A 13,958-nucleotide genomic window follows, 5' to 3' on the forward strand; every position below is an offset into this window, starting at 1 on the left:
CATTGGAGACAAGCTTTACATTCTCATGGAGAGCATCCTCATACAGCTTTATAAGCAGAGGACATCCAGGGGAAATCAGAGCTGAAGGAACACATCCCTAGCAGAGTGAGAGAAGAGCATATCTGAAATACTATCTGGGGACTCACAGACCAGACTGAGGCTGTAAGAGAAAGGTGAAAGTCCCTGCGTAGCACAAAGGAGACAACATGTCGGGATGAACGTTTACAGTGGTGTGATCCTGTCTGTATCCCCAAACAGATGAAGCCTAGAGAGACACAGAGATCCGGAAGTCGTTCAGAACACATCTCACCCTATCCTGAAACACTGAGAAGAAGCCTGCTGAACTCTAAATAATTTTCTGATGTAAACCCTAGTTTCTGCTCCTTTCTAGAAGATGCCTGACAGCTGTTTGGGCCAGTTCTCTGGGAGCAAAGCACCTTCCTCTAACTGCAGTCCTCCTTCATGTTTAAACTCAACTTTAAATTTTCACTTTTCAGAGCTGCTCTGCCCTCCCCAGTCTGAAGAAAACATCGTGGTCCCAAAAGTTAGGGAAGAGTAGAGAAATGAGAATCATGAGAAGGTTAATGCGGAATGTGAGGAGTTTCTACGCCAGTGTGGTCCCCAGCTTGCCTGATCACCTGGGACATAATTATATAAAACAAATTTCAGGCCCTTACTTGGAGAAGCAGTGGGACCAGGACCCTTCCTCTAAAAGTCCTCCAGATAACTCTGCAGGTCAAGAAAGTTTGAAAACAGTGATTTAGAGCAGTCTCTCATTTTACAAATAAAGAAACTAAAACCAACATGGTTCAAGTTGATTCGTTCAAGGTTATGGCTTTATTTTTTCATGTTTATGTTTCCAACATCAAATGGCTGCCAAGAGTATCCCTTTGTTCCCTATATACTTTTAGCAGAATATTCAACAGAATCTCAGGACTAGATCCAAAATTATGGTTTCCTAAGCATGCACCTAGAAGCCTCAGACACCACAGAACGTTTCAGAGGCTGCTGTAGGCAAAGAAGTTGGAGACAGAATGGTGGAATTGTAGGTTTCTTCTCTTCATGCCCTCCTCTCCCCACAAGAGTAGACTTATTCTTATCTACTTTATATATTCAGTTCTACAAAAAAGTTCAGTGAGCAAAGCTTGTTGCTTAAAAATAGAATTAGAGATCAACTCATCTAAAATATTCTCATCTGCAAAACTGGCCTTTTTAAAAAGTTCATCTGTCTCAAAAGAAAAAAAAATCTTCAGAGCCTCTTATTTTAAAGTTCATCCAATTTTCATTAATTCTCACTGCTTATAATATCTACACAAATTTATCTAAAGGTCATATTTATTTTATTAATGTAGAGATGACCAATTATTTGTCACCATGTATCTCAAAGAGGTCACTCTTAATAAGGACTATTATCATCGATTTGGTGGAGGAAACAGATGACTGTTTTCTGGCATGAAAAATGCAAAATCAACAGCCATCCTTAGAAAACAATAAGGCATCTAACCAGTGGGCAGCAGCGTGCGGAGAACACAGCAAGAACCTTCTCTAACAGTGATTCTCAGCCAGGACAAGAAGCCCATGAGGTACTGTAAACACTTCAGAGCTAAGCTGTGAAAACCTCCGAAGTTTGATGCCAGATACTGATTAATATGTAAAATTTATTTTTGTTCTGAGGGTATAAACTGATAAGATAATGCTGTCAGTTTGAGGTAGTGTGGAGCCAGATACACTTGTAGCCTGTGGGAGGAGAATATGTAGCTTAAGAGTAACCTGGCACCCAAAAAAAACATTTATTTTTACTGAAATGTGAGATTTTGCCTTACAAATATTTAAGAAATTCTGCTTAGGGAAGAACACAGTTTAACTCAAACAAAGATGAAGAACGTATAGCTCAGTTGGTAGAGTGCTTGCCTTGCATGCACAAAGCCCTGGGTTCTAATTCCCAGCATCACACACACACACACACACACACACACACACACTCAAAAAAAATTCTCCCCAAAATGCATAACTGAAGGGTAGAGAAACAAAGAGACTGCTACTAAATGCCTTTGTCAGTAGTGAAAGAAGTGATTGTCATTGTTGGTGACTTACCTAATATTCCTTGAAGTCTTTAGTTCCTTTCTAGTTTACCTCCAAAACCCCTATAGAGGTAAATGTTCTTATGAAATTAAAATTCAAAAAAATACTACAGTAATAGAACTCAAAGATTTAAGCCACAAGGTCATGCCCTTCCCATCAAGGTACCAGGACTAGTCACTGGAATGCTCTCCAGATCAGAAATTCATAACAATAATGCATAACTTTAGCAACAAAGTAGAATAAATATGGTGAGCACTCTTCCTTCCATTCTGGGTAGGTTTGCCCTATGGAAAATGTTCTTGGTTTCAGAGAAGGAAAGTAAGACTTGAATGGGCCTGCTGGGTTCATGTCAGTAGCCTGTACCCTGCCCTAAGTCATGAAGCAGGGCTGGTACCAAGAGGGAATAGGCATGATAAAAGTGTCTTCTTCCCCAGAGTTCTGATCAGAATGTCTTCTTCTACTGCTTCACAACTCCATTCTTTTAAATGCTTACTGAACAATTTACTGTTATCCTCATACCATTAAAAAGGGAAGTATAAGACATTACCCCTTCTCTCATGAAAGGTGTAATATTGGGAAATGTATACAAAATTATTAGACTTATGTAGATAAGAAGGGATTACTATTATTCATGTCAAGTGTATGGGATGCACAGTAAGAATTACAGGTCAAGAAATTTGGTTTCAATTAAGAAAAATGTTAATGGAGACAATTTTCATGGAAATATAATAATGAAAATGATGGAATAGTTTTGAGATTCCAAACCATTTTTGAGTGCTTATCATGTCCCAGATACCAAACCACATATGTTAACAAAATCATTATAATTTTTTTTTTTTTTTGGTGGTGCTGGGGATTGAACCCAGGGCCTTGTGCATGCCAGGCAAGCACTCTACCAACTGAGCTACATCCTCAGACAAAATCATTATAATTTAACTGAAAAAGAACTTGGAGGGCTGGGGTTGTGGCTCAGTGGTAGAGCGCTTGCTTAGAATGTGTGAGGCACTGGGTTTGATTCTCAGTACTGCATGTAAATAAATAAATAAAGGTCCGCCAACAACTAATGAAAATATTTTTAAAAAATTGGAAAAAATGTATGCAGTTGCTGCACGATGGTTTGGAGATCGTGGGAGATTTTATTTCTTCTAAATTTTCTCTTTATTAATATTATGTATGCAGTAAATAAGGAAGAAAAGAATTTGTAAGGTTTAGGCATACAGGTAATGCAATGTTTTATAATTAGAGAAGACGTTATGTACGAAAACATGTTAGTTGGAATTAATACCATGTTCTATGGACACTGAGGAATTAGTGCTAGGAAGGAATGAAAAGTAAAGTAGAAAAGAAGGACAATCATAAAGAACATTGAGTGTCTCAGAGAAGAGTTTATATTTAATTAAATCTACAATAAGAAAACAAGAAGGCAAGAAATTATTAAAATCAGAGCTGAAATTAATGAAATTGAAACAAAAGAAACAATTGAAAAAATCGACAAAACTAAAAGTTGGTTCTTTGAAAAAATAAATAAAATTGACAGACCCTTGGCCATGCTAACAAAGAGAAGAAGAGAGAGTACCCAAATTACTAGCATACGGGATGAAAAAGGCAATATCACAACAGACACTTCAGAAATACAGAAGATAATCAGAAATTATTTTGAATCCTTATACTCCAATAAAATAGAAGATAGTGAAGGCATAGATAAATTCCTTAAGTCTTATGATCTGCCCAGATTGAGTCAGGAGGATATAGACAACCTAAACAGACCAATAACAATAGAGGAAATAGAAGAAACCATCAAAAGGTTACCAACTAAGAAAAGCCCAGGACCGGACGGGTATACAGCAGAGTTTTACAAAACCTTTAAAGAGGAACTAACACCAATACTTTTCAAGCTATTTCAGGAAATAGAAAAAGAGGGAGAACTTCCAAATTCATTCTACGAGGCTAACATCACCCTGATTCCGAAACCAGACAAAGACACCTCAAAGAAAGAAAACTACAGACCAATATCTCTAATGAACCTTGATGCAAAAATCCTCAATAAAATTCTGGCGAATCGGATTCAAATACATATCAAAAAAATTATACACCATGATCAAGTAGGATTCATCCCTGGTATGCAAGGTTGGTTCAATATACGGAAATCAATAAATGTTATCCACCACATCAATAGACTTAAAAATAAGAACCATATGATCATCTCGATAGATGCAGAAAAAGCATTCGACAAAGTACAGCACCACTTTATGTTCAAAACTCTAGAAAAATTAGGGATAACTGGATCATACCTCAACATTGTAAAAGCAATCTATGATAAGCCACAGGCCAGCATCACTCTGAATGGAGAAAAATTGAAGGCATTCCCTCTAAGATCTGGTACAAGACAGGGATGCCCTCTCTCACCACTTCTGTTCAACATAGTCCTCGAAACACTGGCCAGAGCAATTAGGCAGACAAAAGAAATTAAAGGCATAAAAATAGGAAAAGAAGAACTTAAATTATCACTATTTGCAGATGATATGATTCTATACCTAGCAGACCCAAAAGGGTCTACAAAGATACTATTAGAGCTAATAAATGAATTCAGCAAAGTGGCAGGATATAAGATCAACACGCATAAATCTAAGGCATTCCTGTATATCAGCGACAAATCCTCTGAAACGGAAATGAGGACAACTACTCCATTCACAATATCCCCCAAAAAAATAAAATACTTGGGAATCAACCTAACAAAAGAGGTGAAAGACTTATACAATGAAAATTACAGAACCCTAAAGAAAGACATAGAAGAAGACCTTAGAAGATGGAAAAATATACCCTGCTCATGGATAGGCAGAACTAACATCATCAAAATGGCGATATTACCAAAAGTCCTATATAAGTTCAATGCAATGCCAATCAAAATCCCAACAGCATATCTTGTAGAAATTGATAAAAGAATCATGAAATTCATATGGAATAATAAAAGACCCAGAATAGCAAAAACAATACTAAGCAGGAAGTGTGAATCAGGTGGTATAGCGATACCAGACTTCAAACTATACTACAGAGCAATAGTAACAAAAACAGCATGGTACTGGTACCAAAACAGGAGGGTGGACCAATGGTACAGAATAGAGGACACAGTAACCAATCCACAAAACTACAACTATCTTATTTTTGATAAAGGGGCTAAAAGCATGCAATGGAGGAAGGATAGCATCTTCAACAAATGGTGCTGGGAAAACTGGAAATCCATTTGCACCAAAATGAATCTGAATCCATATCTCTCGCCGTGCACAAAAGTTAACTCAAAATGGATCAAGGAGCTTGATATTAAATCAGAGACATGGCATCTGATAGAAGAAAAAGTTGGTTATGATCTTCACGCTGTGGGATCGGGCTCCAAATTCCTCAATAGGACACCCATAGCGCTAGAGTTAACAAATAGAATCAACAAATGGGACTTACTCAAACTAAAAAGTTTTTTCTCAGCAAAAGAAACAATAAGAGATATAAACAGGGAGCCTACATCCTGGGAACAAATCTTTACTCCACACACTTCAGATAGAGCCCTAATAACCAGAATATACAAAGAACTCAAAAAATTAGACAATAAGATAACAAATAACCCAATCAATAAATGGGCCAAGGACCTGAACAGACACTTCTCAGAGGAGGACATACAATCAATCAACAAGTACATGAAAAAATGCTCACCATCGCTAGCAGTCAGAGAAATGCAAATCAAAACTACCCTAAGATACCATCTCACTCCAGTAAGACTGGCAGCCATTAGGAAGTCAAACAACAATAAGTGCTGGAGAGGATGCGGGGAAAAGGGCACTCTTGTTCATTGCTGGTGGGACTGCAAATTGGTGCAGCCAATTTGGAAAGCAGTATGGAGATTTCTTGGAAAGCTGGGAATGGAACCACCATTTGACCCAGCTATTCCCCTTCTCGGTCTATTCCCTAAAGCCCTAACAAGAGCATGCTACAGGGACACTGCTACATCGATGTTCATAGCAGCTCAATTCACGATAGCAAGACTGTGGAACCAGCCTAGATGCCCTTCAATAGATGAATGGATAAAAAAAATGTGGCATTTATATACTATGGAGTATTACTCTGCATTAAAAAATGACAAAATCATAGAATTTGGAGGGAAATGGATGGCATTAGAGCAGATTATGCTAAGTGAAGCTAGTCAATCTTTAAAAAACAAATACCAAATGACTCCTTTGATATAAGGGGAGTAAACAAGGACAGGGTAGGGACGAAGAGCTTGAGAAGAAGATCTACATTAAACAGGGATGAGAGGTGGGAGGGAAAGGGAGTGAGAAGGGAAATTGCATGGAAATGGAAGGCGATCCTCAGGGTTATACAAAATGTCATATAAGAGGAAAGGAGGGGTAAGACAAGATAATACAAATGGAAGAAATGATTTACAGTAGAAGGGGTAGAGAGAGAAAAGGGGAGGGGAGGGGAGGGGAGGGGGGATAGTAGAGAATAGGACAGACAGCAGAATACATCAGACACTAGAAAGGCAATATGTCAATCAATGGAAGGGAAACTGATGTGATACAGCAATTTGTATACAGGGTAAAAGCGGGAGTTCATAATCCACGTGAATCAACCGTGTAATATGATGTATCAAGAACTATGTAATGTTATGAACGACCAATAAAAAAAAAAAAAAAAAAAAAAAAAATTGGAAAAAATGTATGCAGTTGCTGCACGATGGTTTGGAGATCGTGGGAGATTTTATTTCTTCTAAATTTTCTCTTTATTAATATTATGTATGCAGTAAATAAGGAAGAAAAGAATTTGTAAGGTTTAGGCATACAGGTAATGCAATGTTTTATAATTAGAGAAGACGTTATGTACGAAAACATGTTAGTTGGAATTAATACCATGTTCTATGGACACTGAGGAATTAGTGCTAGGAAGGAATGAAAAGTAAAGTAGAAAAGAAGGACAATCATAAAGAACATTGAGTGTCTCAGAGAAGAGTTTATATTTAATTAAATCTACAATAAGAAAACCATTAAAATTTCTGAGAAATAAAGTATAGTAGAAAGACAGCGTTTAGAAATATTGCTCTTATTGCATTTTACAGGAAGGAGCTGAGCAGAGAAAGGGCTTAGTCCTTGGAGGTGCACAAAGATGTGACTGCATATGAATGACATGCTTGCTTTAGAATTTCAGCAGAAGACATAGGGTCCGAACACAGATCTGTATGTCTCTCCAAAATCCATGATTCTTCTGCTTCTTCATGCAGCCTGTCATAAGTGCTTGGAACACCAATAACTTTAAATTCTACTCCACTGCTTCTCAAACGTCTCCAGAAAAGTGTACCTAAGAATCAGGGGCACAATTCTAGGAGGTCCACCTGCAAACCAAACTTTCAGTGAAGTAGCAGATTTTTATCTTTACATGTCAAGCAACACTTCTGTTTTCTTATATTACAGATTCCTATTTGCTGCAATATGAAATTAATATTTAAAATTTCATCAAGTAATTTTTTTAAATTGGATTTTGATAATTTTTTAATACCTTTATATTATTTATTTTTATGTGGTGCTGAGGATTAAACCCAGAGCCTCCCATGTGCTAGGCAAGTGCTCTACTGCTGAGCCACAACCTTAGCCCCATCAAGTAAATTAATAAGTATATTCTATTCCAATCATACATGAAGTAAGAAAGCTCTTCTCCTGCTCTTCCAAATAAGTGATAGCTATCCTCCTGTAAATCCCCACAGAGAATGTTCACAATCTTCTAGATCATATGGTTCTATGTTACTAAGAAAGTTATTCCATATCATTTAGATATAATCCTTTAAAAAATTCCAACTTTTAATTGAATTCTTAAGGGGAAGTAGAGAGTATGGATGTGGAAGGAAGTGCTAACATCTGAAATAATCCATATGACTTCCTACTAAGAATATCTCCCCCCCAAGTTAAGAAGACTTAGTTCTAGGGAGAAGGTGAAAGAGGAATGGAAAGAAGAGGTAGACCAAGAACTACACCAAAGACACAGAATAGAGTATTTGGTAACAAGATAATTCATAAGAGGAGAAGGTGAAATTCAACAAATCATGTTATATGTATGTATGAATGTGTTACAATGAATCCATAATTATATATAATTATAATGCACCAATAAAAAAATGTTGAAAAAAAAAGGAGATGGTGATGGAGAATCCATGACTCCTAGTTTGGATGACTGGGAGAAACTTCAGTAATGTCATTAACAGAAATAAAAAAGTTCAGATGTTTGCTGAGAAGAAAAAGGGAATTCAATTTCACTTATACTGCACTTCAAGCAGTAACATTCAGATGGAAATGTCCCAAGAAATATATTTGGAGTCATCACTGAAAAGTTGGAGCTTTAAAAAAGAATGTCGTTTCCAGGGAAGCAAGAGAGCATGAGTAGAGAGGAGCTCCTGGCGAGCTGGCTCTGAATCAGTGGAACCACAGGGAAAAGCAGCAGGTGTGTGGCCTGCAGGGAAAATAGTTTTCAAGAGAAGCAAGTCACAAGGGGTGTAAAGTCTGGCACAAAAGACAAAGTGAATAGAGGCAGGGAAAACGCCATGATTTGAGAAAGGAAAATATCATTGCTAACTTTAAGGATGGTGGTTCTAATATTGTAACAGGAATAAAAGTAAGATGAAAGAATTTAGGAAAAATGGTGGTGAGCAATTGATGTACTGATAGAAACTATGAGCATTTGGAGAAAATTCTGTGAATCAATAACCATCCGTGTTTTGTAATAATTGCCATCTTTTTAAATGCAATGCAATTTGGAACAGTAATTCAGAAGCATTGAATATAAGGTATTAGTAGTGACCATATTGCTTCAATCACATTATTTCAGCAATAAAAAAAAAGTAAATCTAAAGACTAAACAGAAACTTTGGACATCCATAGTTTTCTGAGGAAGGTCCACAATTGTCTCTGTACTTAAAACAATAAACTTTCTATCTTGGTGCTGTTTCAACTGAAAAAGAAAATGGAAATTTGAACCAGACAACCTCATTTGGCTCTTTCCAGCACAAAGAATGATTCTGAATTTATCTATATCTAAGTCAAAACACACATATACACACACTAGCAAAGTCCCTGATAAGAACTTTTATTGGTGATGCATTCTAATATTAGGTACTCTAGGAAAATAGCAAACATCAGTGTTATACCAAATGCTTCATAATGCAGCATGTGTTTGTTATTCAGACTATTGAAGTTGTGTATGTGTTTTTTGGTGAATCTCAGAATCTAGCACTATCTTTTATACAGTGTGCCATAATGGTGACTTGTGTGTGCCTATACATGAACAGGCAAATTTATCTTTCATATTGACTAATGAATCTGTTGAGGGCCAGTCACTTTAATATACTAATAATACTCAATTTAAATAATATCTTGGAATTCTGAAACAACATTTCACCTTCACCATGCCTCTTTCTTTTTTTTAGTACTGGGAATTGAACCCAAGGCCTCATGAATGCAAAACAGGCACTCCACCACTAAGCTACATCTCCAGGCCTTATCAAGCTAAATTACCCAGATTGGCCTTGAACTTTCAGTCCTCTTGCCTCATCCTCTCAAGTAGCCAATATTAGAAGCATGCTCCACTGCTCCTGGCCTTCTACTGTGCCTCTTTAACTAACTTAAATGATTCATTCCAACAACAACAACAAAAAATGCCTTTTCTGTTATTGGTTTAGGTTGAAATACAAGCATTAGTCAAACTTGTTTGAACAGAAAAGTTCAAAACAGCAACATAATTCCAGTAAAAAGAAAAATTATGGCCAAGCTCAAAAAAGTCAGTAATCTACAAGGAACCTGGAAGGATTACTATTGCATTAGCAGGGATATTTTTGGGAGCATAGCTTCTTCAGAGGCTAATGAAAGGTGAGCCCACTGCAATATCTCAACAGAAGAAAAATTGCCGTCATTTTGCCTTTTTTGTTTTGCTTTTAATCATTCACTGGTTTTAAAAGATATATCTTCTTTTATAAAGGTATGTATCTTCTCATGGGTGTTAGGAAGAAAATATACAACACACACATGGGCTCATGATGCTGAATTTAACAAGAAAACTGAATAGAGAGCTAAATCAGAACCCTTGGAAATATAAACATCTCCTCATCATTAAAATATTCAGGAAGAGAGCTTAATCTGAACCAAAATAATAAAGTAACCATGTAATTGTATTTATAAAATAAGCTGTCTCAATTTATGTTATAGAAAAATACCATCCATTAATTATTTACCTTGGAACATTTTCAAGGTTTTCATAGCTCTTTTAAAATTCCCATACAATATCTAGGTCAATCAGGTAAAATTCTTCAAATATTATATGTAAAATAGTTTTTCTTCTGAAAAACTATTCTTATTTGTTTGCAGAATTCAAACAACTTTAGCTGCTTGAAATCCTGAAACACTTTTGTGCTTTTCAAAATTCACATTTCATAAAGGGCATCTATTCTATAAAGTTTACTGAATAATAAATACAACTTTAAGTGATGCAAACTGTCAAAATCCTTGAATGTCAGAGTTAAAGCTGATAGCTCTTCATGATATTCATGATATGTATTTTTTTTTCCTGCTTTGGAAAAGGTAAAAAAAAAAAAAAGAAGAAGAAGAACAGAATAAGAATGATTTAAGTAAAGGCAATCTCACATTTGAATTTCTTCATCTTTGTATATTTGTCATAAATAACAATTTAAATATCCTCTGAGGTTAATATTTTCTGGTTCAATGTGAAAGTATAGGAAAAGTTAATATATGCATACATTCTATGAGGCAACAGAGACTGAAGCATCTTATTTGTAGCAAATTTTATTTTCAAATAACCATAAAAGGTATCCAGTTACTCCTCAGATTAATTTATAAGATCATGCAAGATGTAAATAGAAAGTTCCAAAGGAAAGAAACATTCCTGACGATTCTAATATGAGAGGGAAAAGCACACAGAATTGCACACCAGGAACTTTCTACATATGGCTAATACTTGGATCCTTATTCTTGCCTGATTTTTGTCATTTCAGCACAAGATGCAAAGAGGCAAAAATTAATAATCCAAGAAAAGAGAAACTTGCCAATGTGATACATAACATGGAGGATTAACTTTATTAATATTCACAGAGAAATGTTGAAAGAGAAACGTATCTATTTGCAACAGTTAAAAAGAAAATCAGTTGTGGCAAGAATATTGTTACTTATATCATATTCAGAGACTTTTCCTTGAGTATCATGCACAGTTCTGAACTTCTAAAAAAAAATCTTTTTTGCTATAGAACCAGGTAAAATGAAATAGATATCTTCCCAGAAATTATTCAAAATAACATATTAGCTTAAATTTTTAAATTATTTTGAAAATAAGAAAAATCATAATGCCATTCTGAAAAAAAAAATGCTATAAGGACAAGTAGGTATGACTTTTAAAATGCTTTAAATCAATAGCAAACCATAAAGAACGTAATTTTCTATTTTGACGTTGTCTATAAAGCAAAGTATTGTGCATCAGAGGGGCTTCTTTTAATTACAATATTCAGAATTAATTCCCCTTTAGAAAAATAGAAAATTGATCCACAAGCCAATTCAGAGTTTATCTACATGCTCAGTGCATATGCTTTGTGTATTTACAGTGCATTTCTTCAATTTGAGCTGAGTCCAAGTGTCCTTATTTTCCCCTGATGTCTAAAGACCACAAGATGTAACAGGTATTGAATCACCTCTAAAGCACACAATCTTTCTTCCAGTAAAGCTAACTTTGTTTATAACATAGTTAAAAATTAAACAGCAGAACTCCATAGAAAATTAGATGTTCATATTTATCTTTCATAACAACAATATTATCCCCAAAATTCTCTTTAAGAACCTAGAATGTCATGACTCCAGATTTCAATTTCAGAACTTCCCATTTCTAACACTTTCCATCACAATGCCCTTTGCAGGCAACTACAATAGAAAATGAGATGAGGTTTTTATATGTCTAATAAAAAAATTTTGACTCCAAAGAATATACAGCGGATTTCACTGGGATTTTGTTCAATAAAGCTATTTAGGTTTTAGGGGATGAAAAGTCTCCAAAATTTTAAGGATATTTGCTTTGGTTTCTTTATTATGAAGTTTTATTCTTATTTGAGGTATCAAAAACCTATCTATTTTTTAAGTCAGCATTAAAATGACTGTTCAACCAAAGGTCACAGACACCAATTCTGAATAAAGCTTTTGGTGCCCAAGATCAATTTACCAGAAGTTAGACTAACCCACGAATTGGGGAGGTAGAAGCCATAAAAACTTGGTACCCTATCCCCATCAAAGAAGCCCACATTCTCCCATTCCATGCTAAACAATTAATTGGCATTTGCAATTGCCCAGCCCCAAAGACTGCTGAGCATCATGGGAAAGCATGATACAACTCCCAACTCGGCATCACATGCTCTTTTCTTTTCCCACTCACATAATTAGTGCTCCTTTCCTTCCCTTTTAAAAATGTGCCTGTTTCAAATTTGTATTATTTTTTTCAGATGTCTAATTTCAGTTACGTTCTTTCCCTCTTTGGTCTCTTCCTGAATTTCACATTCCAGACAAATATTTAAAGGTCTGTAAAACCAGGCAAGTTTCCAAAATATTTCTAAATGAAACTGCTATAGGTGACAGAGCAGGGAAAGAAGGCAAAGCTTAAAGGACAAATTTTTGAATAAACTGGCTGAAAATGTGTTGGGAAATCTATCTAGGTTGCTAGAGCCATGGGTGAGGTTTCAATGAGGCATAAACATTCAAGTTGCTGACAAAACCAACATGTTTCATGATCACTCAAAATAGTCTGCTTGTCATGGTGCATTGCTTTATTATTATTATTAATAGTAGTAGTAGTAGTAAGTCACTGTTTCTCTTAAATTATTTTCTTTCTTAGTATTCAGGAAGTGAAAGCATTTAAGAAAACATTCAAAATTCTGAGAATATATGTAAGTGAAATATTTAATGTCTGTTTTTCATAAAAAGTTACATCATTTACATAGGGTTCATTTGTATATAATAAAAATTTCATCATAATGAAAAATTTTCTGGAAAGTATTTTATATGTTAATTTGTTTAACATATGCTTTGGATTTACAACTAAATAGGAATAAAAAATTCTTTCTTCAAATACTCCCTGTAACAATTAAAAAAACCTCGTTTCTAAATATTTGTTTTACTTCCCACTTGCTCCTTTGTTTGTAATATCATAAGTATCTTGAACTATGCAAAGACTGGATCTTTTCATAGTTCAGAACATATTGTATACTTCAATAAATCTGCTCATTGCATAGCAAACACGTAAACTCATAGAGAATCTATAAATTTTACCCTAAAAAAGTTGAAATTTTACACAATAATTTATACTGAGTTTTATTTATGTTGTAACTTGGGTTTGCTTTTTTATTTTTAATACATGTGTCAGTAGAATACAACAAATGAAAATAAGTCATGAAAAAATAAAGAAAAAAAAAGCAAGTAAGTAATTTTTCCCTAGACTACCAGAATTAAACTTCATTAAATTGTTTGGATTTTTTCCTAACTATAACAAGTTGTGAATGTACTGTGCTGCCTCCTTAAGACAGTGTTCAAAATTAATTTCAACAGTGTGTGTTTAACATAAAGTTAACTATGTTTGCATCAAATAAAATGTTTATTAATGAAAGCTATTTATCATACAAGAAACAGCAAAGATAAGTCATCATTACAGAGATGTACACTAGAGGTGACAGATGTAAAAGTGCATGCAGAGACTTCTGTTTAAAAAGGAAGTAATAAACAATAATACTAAAATTACTGGGGTTTGATCCCTATACTCTTAAATGAGTGAAAGCTTTTCTTTGAATTTACAATTGGAAAAATGCC

General features: G+C 35.0%; 1 non-coding gene across 1 annotated transcript; it reads right to left on the reverse strand.

Annotated features, from left to right (window-relative positions):
• Positions 1-2,923: 2,923 nt before the first annotated feature.
• Positions 2,924-2,994, reverse strand: Trnaa-ggc (transfer RNA alanine (anticodon GGC)). Its single transcript has one exon. It is a non-coding gene; the product is annotated as a tRNA-Ala (tRNA).
• Positions 2,995-13,958: the final 10,964 nt, after the last annotated feature.

The sequence above is a fragment of the Urocitellus parryii genome, chromosome 9, assembly GCF_045843805.1.
Source record: "Urocitellus parryii isolate mUroPar1 chromosome 9, mUroPar1.hap1, whole genome shotgun sequence".
NCBI lineage: Eukaryota > Metazoa > Chordata > Mammalia > Rodentia > Sciuridae > Urocitellus > Urocitellus parryii.